Source organism: Harpegnathos saltator, unplaced genomic scaffold (assembly GCF_003227715.2).
Source record: "Harpegnathos saltator strain DR-91 unplaced genomic scaffold, Hsal_v8.6 scaffold486, whole genome shotgun sequence".
In the NCBI taxonomy this organism is placed as follows: Eukaryota; Metazoa; Arthropoda; class Insecta; order Hymenoptera; family Formicidae; genus Harpegnathos; species Harpegnathos saltator.
The window spans coordinates 532,602-542,807 of NW_020230300.1; the positions used below are offsets into that span (position 1 = coordinate 532,602).

The 10,206-nt window shown below is 39.5% G+C and overlaps 1 long non-coding RNA gene across 1 annotated transcript; it reads right to left on the reverse strand.

The window, feature by feature from the left end:
- Window positions 1-8,323: 8,323 nt before the first annotated feature.
- Window positions 8,324-9,936, reverse strand: LOC112589364 (uncharacterized). The gene is made up of 2 exons (XR_003113498.1): window positions 9,515-9,936; window positions 8,324-8,798 (listed from the first exon to the last, which is right to left on the reverse strand). It is a non-coding gene; the product is annotated as an uncharacterized LOC112589364 (long non-coding RNA).
- Window positions 9,937-10,206: the final 270 nt, after the last annotated feature.

The window sequence follows — 10,206 nt, forward strand, 5'->3', positions numbered from 1 at the left end:
TGTCAAAATATATTCTTGAGAGTAAATAGAGTAGAAAAGTAGTAGTTTGTACCACTTTTTCTTCTGACAAATAGTGAGATATTGTAAGTTAAATATTGAAAAAGTTATCAGATTCTCCTTAAATATCTCAAAAAATACTAGGCAAATAAAAAAATGTATTACACAAAAGTTGTTCAAATTAATTGATGGAAAAAGATAGTGTTATAAAAAATTTGGACTTTCATTTCAGATTTTTATGTTGATCTTTACTGGGTTTTTCAAGGTCATCCGAAAGTCTAATTGATAACGTCATGAAATAGATCCTTCGAAGCCATACAACTTTTATTTGAAACATTTTTCTCAGAAACGTTTCGTTTTCGAGATATTTGACCGTTTCCAGAGTTTTGGTATACTCTGTATATTCAGGGTATCTCAGAACTTTGGCACACGGGCTCCGTAGGGATATAGAACTAAGTAAGAGGAATAAAAAAGTCCTCTACCATAATGTGAAAATCGTAATAATTTTTTAATTATAACAGCGCAAAGTTAGGCGTTTTTCAAGCCCAGCGCGGCCTATAGACGCTCCGCGGCAAGCTGTAAGCGTAGGGGCTGAGCGATAACGCGGCTCGCGCTGACCGTCGCGCGACGTCAAAGCGCCAAGATGCCATCGCGACAGTGACCTAGTTTACATCGTACACTTGATACGCGTATTAAGTACTATATTCATACCAAATTCGTACTAAATATTTAGTACGCACGATGTAAACGCTGTCGAATCAACTTGATGCGAGCATATCAAGTAGGAATATCGTACTAGAGCTCCAAACAGGGTCTCTTTGATGACTCCTCCACACATGCTCTGAGGAAGATCCCTGGACTCGTGACAGAAAGTGCCGTAGACATAATTGCTATTAGCCTCATGCCGTCCTCGTGTCGTCGTGGCGGCGAACAGGAAAGGAAGCCTCGGCTGATCTTTTCGTGATGGGTGCGAGAGTATTGATCAAAGTAAAGTTATGTGTAGAGCGACGCATCCGCTTGAAGTATCGTACTAAATTGATACGCGTATCAATTGATATAAATGATCAATTGATATAAATAACGATGTAAATGCATAAAATGCAATTTGAAGGTAATTTAGCATTGAACATAACCTCAATTAAAACCAGTATTGTCATTAATTTTTGATTAAACGATATTACATTAAAATGTTTTGTAAAAAAGGACTAAATTGGAAAGAAGAAGAAACGCGGATATTTTTAGAATTATGCACGAAAAAGCAGATTACTGCATTAATGGATGGGAAAAACACAAACATGTTAATATTTTTCATTCATTAGTGGAAGATATGGAGAAAAAAGGCTATTTTAAAACGGCTCAACAAATGAAATTAAAACTGAAAACGTTAAAGCTTGCCTACTTTAAGTGTAAAAGAGAAAATAGTTAAGTGGTGCAGCAAAAACAACCTGTCCATTTTATGAACAATTAGATATTTTATATTGTACTCGGCCAAACGTGCAAGTTCTTCATGATGCATCAGGAATCTGCGATACTGCAAGTATCGAAAATGAATCATGTAAGTGTCATAATTCAATTTATATTCAAATGAAATTGGCTAATTCACTTTAAATGCTTTCTTGAATTTTTGATCTTCAAAATTGTACTCAAAGCCTAGGATAAACAGTCTGGGATTCTGAATGCATGTTACGGAGTACATCTTATGTGTATGTTTCAAAAACTAATTATGAACGAGGAAAAGCATACAACTTAGTTAACATCTACTCATAATCTTAGTCCCGAAACATTCAATGCTGTGCATAATTATTATTAATAAAAAAATAATTGAATATGATTTCAGCGAGTAGATACGAGGGTAGTTTGATAAGTCAGTGACTTTTTTAATAAAAGATATTTTTTTCGGCAAATAAGCGTTTTATTTCTCAACGTAGTCTCCTTTTAGCTCGATACATTTAGTCCACCGTTTTTCCAATTTTTTTATTCCTTCCAAATAATAGGTTTTCTCAAGGCCCTCAAAATAGGCGTTTGTTTCAGTGATGACCTCTTCATTCGACCCAAATCTCTTACCGCCCAGCCATTTCTTCAGGTTTGGAAACAGGAAATAGTCGCAGGGGGCTAAATCTGGTGAATATGCTGCATGGGGTAGCAGTTCGTAGCCCAATTTATGAATTTTTGCCATGGTGACTACACACGTGTGCACCTGTGCATTGTCCTGATGGAACAGCACTTTTTTCTTCGCCAAATGCGGTCGTTTTTGCTTGAAATCAATATCGAATCTGTCCAAAAGCTCTGAATAATATTCGCCGGTGATCGTTTTACCCTTTTCAAGGTAATCGATGTGAATGATACCGCGTGCATCCCAAAAAACTGTGGCCATGACCTTGTTGGCCGACAGACCCACCTTGGCCTTCTTTGGTGCACGTTCACCCGAAGAAATCCACTGTCTTGATTGTTCCTTGGTCTCTGGTGTGGTGTGATGGATCCATGTTTCGTCTACGGTAACGAAACGGCGCAAAAACTCGTTCGGATTGCGGCTGAACATCGCCAAACACTCCTTTGAAATGGTCACACGGTTGCGCTTATGGTCGAGTGTGAGCAATCGCGGCACCCATCGCGCGGATAGCTTTTTCATGTCCAAATATTCATGTAAAATGTGATGTACCCGCTCAGTTGAGATGCCTACAGCCTCAGCCACTTCACGCACTTTCATTCTCCGATCGTCCAATATCATTCCATGGATTTTATCGACGATTTCTGGCGTGACGACCTCTTTTGGGCGACCTGAACGTTCGGCGTCACTTGTGCTGGTACGACCACAACGGAACTCAGTAAACCACTTCTTAACCATTGAAATTGATGGTGCAGAGTCCCCATAGTATTTATCAAGCTTTGCCTTGGTTTCGGTGATGGTTTTTTTACGCAAAAAATAATGCTTAATCAGCACACGAAATTCACTTTTTTCCATTTTCGTTAAAATTCACGAGGTTGTCTGCTTTCAATGGCTGTTAAACACTAACTAAATGGCGCAGCTTGCCCAAACTTGTACAGTAGTCTATTAATAGATGGCAGTTGACGGGAGCAGTGCTGCATTTAAAGTTACTGCGCGAAAATTCAAAAAGTCACTGACTTATCAAACTGCCCTCGTATATAGAGGATTGTTCAATTATGAATGATAGTGAAGTCCCAGAAGAAAGCGAGTCTAGTTCAACCATCAGCAATGAACCTCCTAGAAAGAAAAACCGTGGATTTAACAAGCTTTCAGGTACGTATAGGTTCAGGTACGTTCAGGTACGTATAATTAAATAATATCAGATATTTCCATTTCTTTAGCCACAATTTAATGTAAGATCAACTTTAAATATATGTATAATGTAGAATTATTAACAGAATATATATATGTGCATTTATCTGCTGGTATCAGTATCACACAACATAGAATCTACATCAATGTTGTGTGATATGATACCAGCAGGTAAATGAGTATTGTTATAACAACATTACAGGTAGAAAAAGTTACGAAACTATTCTAAACAACTATATAAAGAATATAATACAAGCACAAGAACAAATTTTAACGGATATTATTATAAAATGACATGCATTATTACAGAATTACACGCAGAAAAAAATGATAAATGGTGAAATGGCAAACCAAAGATTGTGGGAGAAAGAAATAATAGAGAAGGAACGCATTTCAAAGAGAACAGATGCAATATTTTGTACAAGCGATACAAGCAATTGATTCTGAGGCCCCGCCGTCAAATTATGGAATATCACAAAATTTTTTTATGCCTCAAAATTATGGAATATCAACAAACTATAGGCTGCCACAAAATGTTAAAATTATTCCAGTATGTTTATAATAAAATTAATCTTATATGAAGTGAGATTTACATAAGCCACATTCGCAAACTTAACAAATTTAATTGTAGAGATTGAGAAGCGGATTAGTTAATTCCGTTAGATCTAACAACATTGACTATTTCTCTTTTGAATCCTTATGGTTCAATTCGTTAAATTTACGGATACGACTTATATAGATTCCGCTTTATATCACAATACATATATACTTATATAACATCTTGATTTAACAGATGAAAGAAAAAAATATCAATAGGTCAAGCCAAATAAATATAATAACATCAACGGCGTCAACATTCACATCTTCTACCATTACTGAGGAGAACAACGACAGTTCCAAAGCATGAAAATTTGTTGGAACGTACTGAAAATAATATTACAAACAATATTATACAATTACGTACAAGCAATATTACAACTATGTACTGAAATGTAATGAAATAAAATATATATAAGTATGTACATTATAAATCGGACCAAAGTATTATAAAATATATTAAGTTTAAAATTTTAACTAATATATTGAGACCAAAGTATTATTAAGGTTAATTAAAAATTTAAGTTTATTAAAGTATATTTAGATACGTATATTAGAAAATAAGATAACATATTATTAAAATATAAATATGTTAAAATATACTATGAAAAATAAAATATAAAAAATAAAATATAAAATGTTATACACAGTCTGTCCCAAATACGATGAGACTGGTTCCATCAAAGTTCTTAGCGCAGCGATATCTATGAGTGAATGATGGTAGGTGAATGTTCTACCCTTCATCTACTTAACCTCAAAATTTGAGCGAATTCGGTTGATATTTCACTGTGGTTTGACATTTTATGTAAAGTCACTTTGTGTACGTTGGTCGAAAAACCAACTTTTAAATTGGGTAAAAGTGGTGCAGAAACGTACGAAACGCTAAAAAATGTGTACGGGGATGAATGCATGTCCCGTGCACAGGTTTTCCGTTGGTTTGGCCGATTCCGTGACGGTCGTGAGGACCTTGCAGACGATGACCGAGCACCGCCGCCAAAAACCACTCGCAATGAAGAAAACATCGAAAAAGTCAAAGAAATTCTTCGAAGCGACCGCTGTGTGTCTGCCCAGATATTATCTGGGAGTTCTACAACGATTGTGGGCCAGAATTCGACGAGTTCGACCGGAATATCAAGAGCCAGGCAGCTGGTTTTTGTTGCACGATAATGCACCATCGCACAAAGCCATCATGGTACGTGAATTCTTGACCAAAAAAGGCATCATTGTTATCGATCATCCACCGATATTCACCTGATTTAGCTCCGTGCGACTTCTGGCTATTTCCCAAACTGAAATTGGCGATGAAAGGAAATCGTTTCGATACCATCCCGGTCATCCAAAAAACTTCGACCGCCATACTAAAGGCCATTCCAACCGATGAGTATAAAAAATGTTTCGAAAAATTTGTTGAACGTTTCCAGCGCTGTATTGACTCAGAAGGAGATTATTTTGAATAAACAAGAATAAAAAATCAAAATAATAAACGCTTTGTATTTTTTTTAGACCAGTCTCATTGGATCTGGGACAGACTGTGTATAAATAAATAGAAACATTTATTAATATTTATATTTATTGTACATATATTTATTTATTATACATTAATATATTTTAATATGAATAAAAATATAATAATAATATTTGTACCTATTTTTACAATTAAAACCTATATTATTTATAGCTATAGTATTTATTATATTTAAAATTATTATTATTTGCACAAAAAATCACTTTTCGAATCTTAAGTAGCGTCCCAAAAGACAAAATAATTCCATTTTACAATATCAAAGGAAATAATTTATCTTAATAGCGTTATTCGAAGAGGGAAGTTTGCAACTAAATAATCTTTTAGACATTCTCGTATATTAGTAGAACGTACATTGTCTCGTTCACGACTTATTTGTTGTCTTGGTTGCACAAATAATTCATCTAACTCAATAACAGGTTGCAACCACTCTTCAAGAAATTTGTCTTTATTGTGTTCACAAAAATTGTGCAGCACACAATACGCAACTATAACTTGAGGTACAAATTTATAATTACAATCCATTTTTTTTTGTAACATCCTCCATTTGGCTTTCAGCCTTCCAAATGCCATTTCCACTGAAACTCTTACGGAATTGAGATAGACATTAATTGATTCTTGTTCAGGTGAAACTGAACCAGGATAACTCTTTATTAGCCATGGCAGAAATGGATACGCTGGATCTCCAACTATCATAAAAGGTATTCCTTGACCGTTTATGTGTTTTTCCACCTAAAATAAAATAAATGTTTCTTTTATAGAAATATATGTGCTAAAATGCTAAAATGTATGTGTTTATATACATATATATATATATTCTATATATTATGCTGTTAATAGCGGATATAGATGAGGAGTTGAAGAAAGGAGGATGGGGGGGGGTAAGGTTAGGGGAAGAAAAAGTGTATACGTTAGCGTATGCAGACGACTTGGCGGTACTGGCAGAAAACGAGGAGGGGATGAAGGGGATGATAGGGAGGCTGGAGAGGTATGTAGAAAGGAAGGGTTTGGAAGTGAACATAGAGAAAACGAAAGTAATGAAGTGTAGAAGGAGTGAAGGGAGATGGAGGAAGGTGGATTGGAGGTGGAAGGGGAAGAGAATAGAGGAAGTGAAGAAGTATAAATATTTAGGATATGTGGTGATGAGGAATGGGGGGTAGGAGGTGCAGGTGAGAGACAGGGTAAGGAAGGGAGCGAAGGTGATGAGGCAAGTATGGGAGATAGGAAAAAGGAGGTTTGGAAAAGATTGGGGAAGGAGAATATGGTTATTTGACAAGCTGGTATGGCCGGTGATAAGTTACGGGGTAGAAGTGTGGGGATGGAGAGAGAGGACGAAAATAGAAGAGCTGCAAGAAAGATATTTGAGATGGATACTGGGGGTAGAAAGGTGGACGCCAGGGTATATGGTGCGAGAGGAGGTGCAGAGGGAGTTATTGAGGAGCAGAGCAGGAATGAGAGCGTGGTGGAGAGGGGTATGAGAAGAGATTGGGAGAGGGGAAGGGGGGAGATATAGCAAGAAGGTGCTAGAGGGAGATGAGAAATAGGACGGGGAGAGGAAAAGAAGCGGGGAAATGGGAAGAGGAGAGGAGAAGGTTCTTTGAGGATAGGGGGTAGAAAATAGACGAGATAGAGGAAAAGAGGGAAAAGGGAGAGGAGATAAGGGGAGAGGAAATAAAGAGTAGAGAAAGGAGAAGGCAGGAGGAGGAGAGATGGGAAAGGATAAGAGAGTCAAGATACAATGAGGGATACGGAAGGGTGAAAGGGAGGGGAATACTAGGATATCTGAAAATGGAGTGGGGAGAGAAAAGATGGAGGAGGATAGCGAGATTTAGGCTAGGGTGTGAGTTGAGAGGAGGAAGATACTGGGAGGAGGAGGAAAAGAGGAGGTGTAGGATGTGTGGGAGGAGAGAGGAAACTTGGAAACATATATGGAAGGAGTGGGGGGAGGAAAGGGGATGGAAGGAGGTGGAGGGGGAGGTGCTAGGAGAGAAGGGAAAGGGGGAGGGGTGGATGAGGGAAATGGAAAAATTGTGGGAAAGTGAGGGGGAGGAAGGAGAGGGAGAGGGAAATAGAAGGAACGGCGGAAACGGAGGTCATGGTGTGAGAGGAAAGGAATGGAAAGTGAGAGAGAGGGAGAGAATGGAAGAGTGAAGGAGTGTGGTGTGAATGAGGAGCGCTCTCTCTCTCTCTCGTGCGTAGTGTAAGAGGCGAAGAAGTAGAGTAGAATGTAAATGGCAGGTCAAAGAATTGTAACCCCAAGGGGAGTCAATAAAATATCTATCTATATATTCTATATATGTATTATAAACGCATTTACATACATTTTTTTGTATGAAATTAATGATAAATAAATTAATAAAGACCAATCAAAAAGAACCATACAGAGCAAAAAAGGCCAACAGGATCGAACAAGAAAAATATCAAATTCAATAAATATAATGACAAATAGTTCATTACTATTTCAATTAAATTATATATTATCTACTATTCGTCAGTTAAACACTGTACAGATAAGAAAAATTTCACATTCATTTCGATATGTTGAGAATACACTTGTCAAAATAGACATAATATAATCAGTTTAATTTAAAAGTTGATTCTATTGGCGAGAATCAAATAATAATTTATAATGTGTTTAAATTAATAAGAAAAATGAAAACCTGTGGTATTACTTCTTGTGAGTGTTTGTATAATGTACTATCTTTGAAAACCACGGCATCATGAACACTACCAGGATGTTTGGCGAAAACATTACGAAACCTATAAATAATATGTAACGGTCGCGCCTCCGGGCTCGGTTTTTCAGGTTGATCCGACCCTGTGGATTGGATCGTTGTTTGCGACCACAGGAGAGATTTTTAGGTGAAGGTGTGTGTGTATGTGCGTGTCAATAATAGAAGACAAATAAGTATAACACAATAAGTCTTTATTTGCACGTTACGACCGCGTGCCGTGACGCGACGTCCCAATGTTTGGGTGTTTGGTGATCGTGCGAGTTGTTTCCGCGGTCGCTACGGTCCACGCGGGGTCACAGTTGTGAGTAAGCGATTTGCTTGATGCTTAATTACGCAAGTATCTCGTATGGCGCTTGATTCATACAGACGGTGAGTGTGGAGCCACCGATTAGTGATCGCGCGGTGTGCGCGATCCTATAATATGCGCTGCTGGTGTTTCCGCCGTGATTTAAAGCTCGAGTTTGGGCGATTCGGCACGCGACTTGACGACGGGTCGCAAAAACTGGTACAAGAACGCATCGCGACACGTCGCGCTCGTTTTTGTCGGCCGCAGTGTCGACTGCCTTGGTGGTCGAAGGGTGCGAGTATTCCTTGCGCGCTGGGTTGATGTGCTAAATCCTAGCTGGTCAGCTCTTGCCTTCCCGGGGTCCTACTTTATGAAATAGAGAAAAAAATAATGTAAGATCGTTCCGGAGAACGCACCGGAGTGACGGCAAACTCGCCGCGCGATCTCACTATCGCAATAGAGACGGCACAATAACGGGTGATCATTCCGGAAAACTCACCGGAGTGACGGCAAACTCGCCGCGCGATCTCACTATCGCAATAGACGGCACAATAACGTGTGATCGTTCCGGAGAACTCACCGGAGTGACGGCAAACTCGCCGCGCGATCTCACTATCGCAATAGACGGCACAATAACGTGTGATCGTTCCGGAAAACTCACCGGAGAGACGGCAAACTCGCCGCACGATCACACGATCGCAAAGAGACAGCACAATAATGTGAGATCGTTCCGGAGAACGCACCGGAGTGACGGCAAACTCGCCGCGCGATCTCACTATCGCAATAGACGGCACAATAACGGGTGATCGTTCCGGAAAACTCACCGGAGGGACGGCAAACTCGCCGCACGATCACACGATCGCAAAGAGACAGCATAATAATGTGAGATCGTTCCGGAGAACGCACCGGAGTGACGGCAAACTCGCCGCGCGATCTCACTATCGCAATAGATGGCACAATAACGGGTGATCGTTCCGGAAAACTCACCGGAGAGACGGCAAACTCGCCGCAACGATCACACGATCGCAAAGAACAGGTACTAGTAATCACCGTCGTGGACGGCCTGGTAACTAACTTACGAATTCGGCAGGAGCTTCTCGGTTGATCCTCTCTCGGAAAAAACTATCTGCGGAGACGGAACTCTGGAGACTTCCCTTTCGTCAAAATCTGCCGGGATTATATACCCGAGATTTTGGAGCTTCGGTTTTCTTCGCCCTTAATCGGTGATAATTCCGCTTTTTAATCGGAATTAATCGTGATTATGCGGCGTTTGCCGAAGATGGCTTCGGCGGTGCCGCTAGCTCGGCTCAGCGGCCGTCTGTGCCCGAGCGTCGTTGCCTGGTGGTCGGGCATGTTCGGCTGAGCGCGACGTTTAGGCGCGGTGTCAGCGCAGGTCGGGGGGTATGCGCTCAGCTGACTGCCGCGTGCTGTTAGGCGGCAGTCAGCGTAACGGCGTAAAGATTTTTACGTCGTTACAAATATTATAAATAATACAATTATTTGTACTAGGTGCGCAACTAAGTTTCCGGGTTTCACACATGGATGGCGCTAACGACGATGTAGTCGACATACATGTCTGAAATTGTGTTTTTTTACAGCTTGGACATCTGTTAACAATAACCAGTCGTAATACCAACACATATCGCAACGCAAAAATATTTTTTCTAACAACGAAAATGTCGAGTTTTGTACCAAATAAACAGCATTTGCGGGGAGCTTTACTTTTCTGCTTTAACTTGAAAAAAAAGTGCAGCTGAAGCACGTCGTTTGC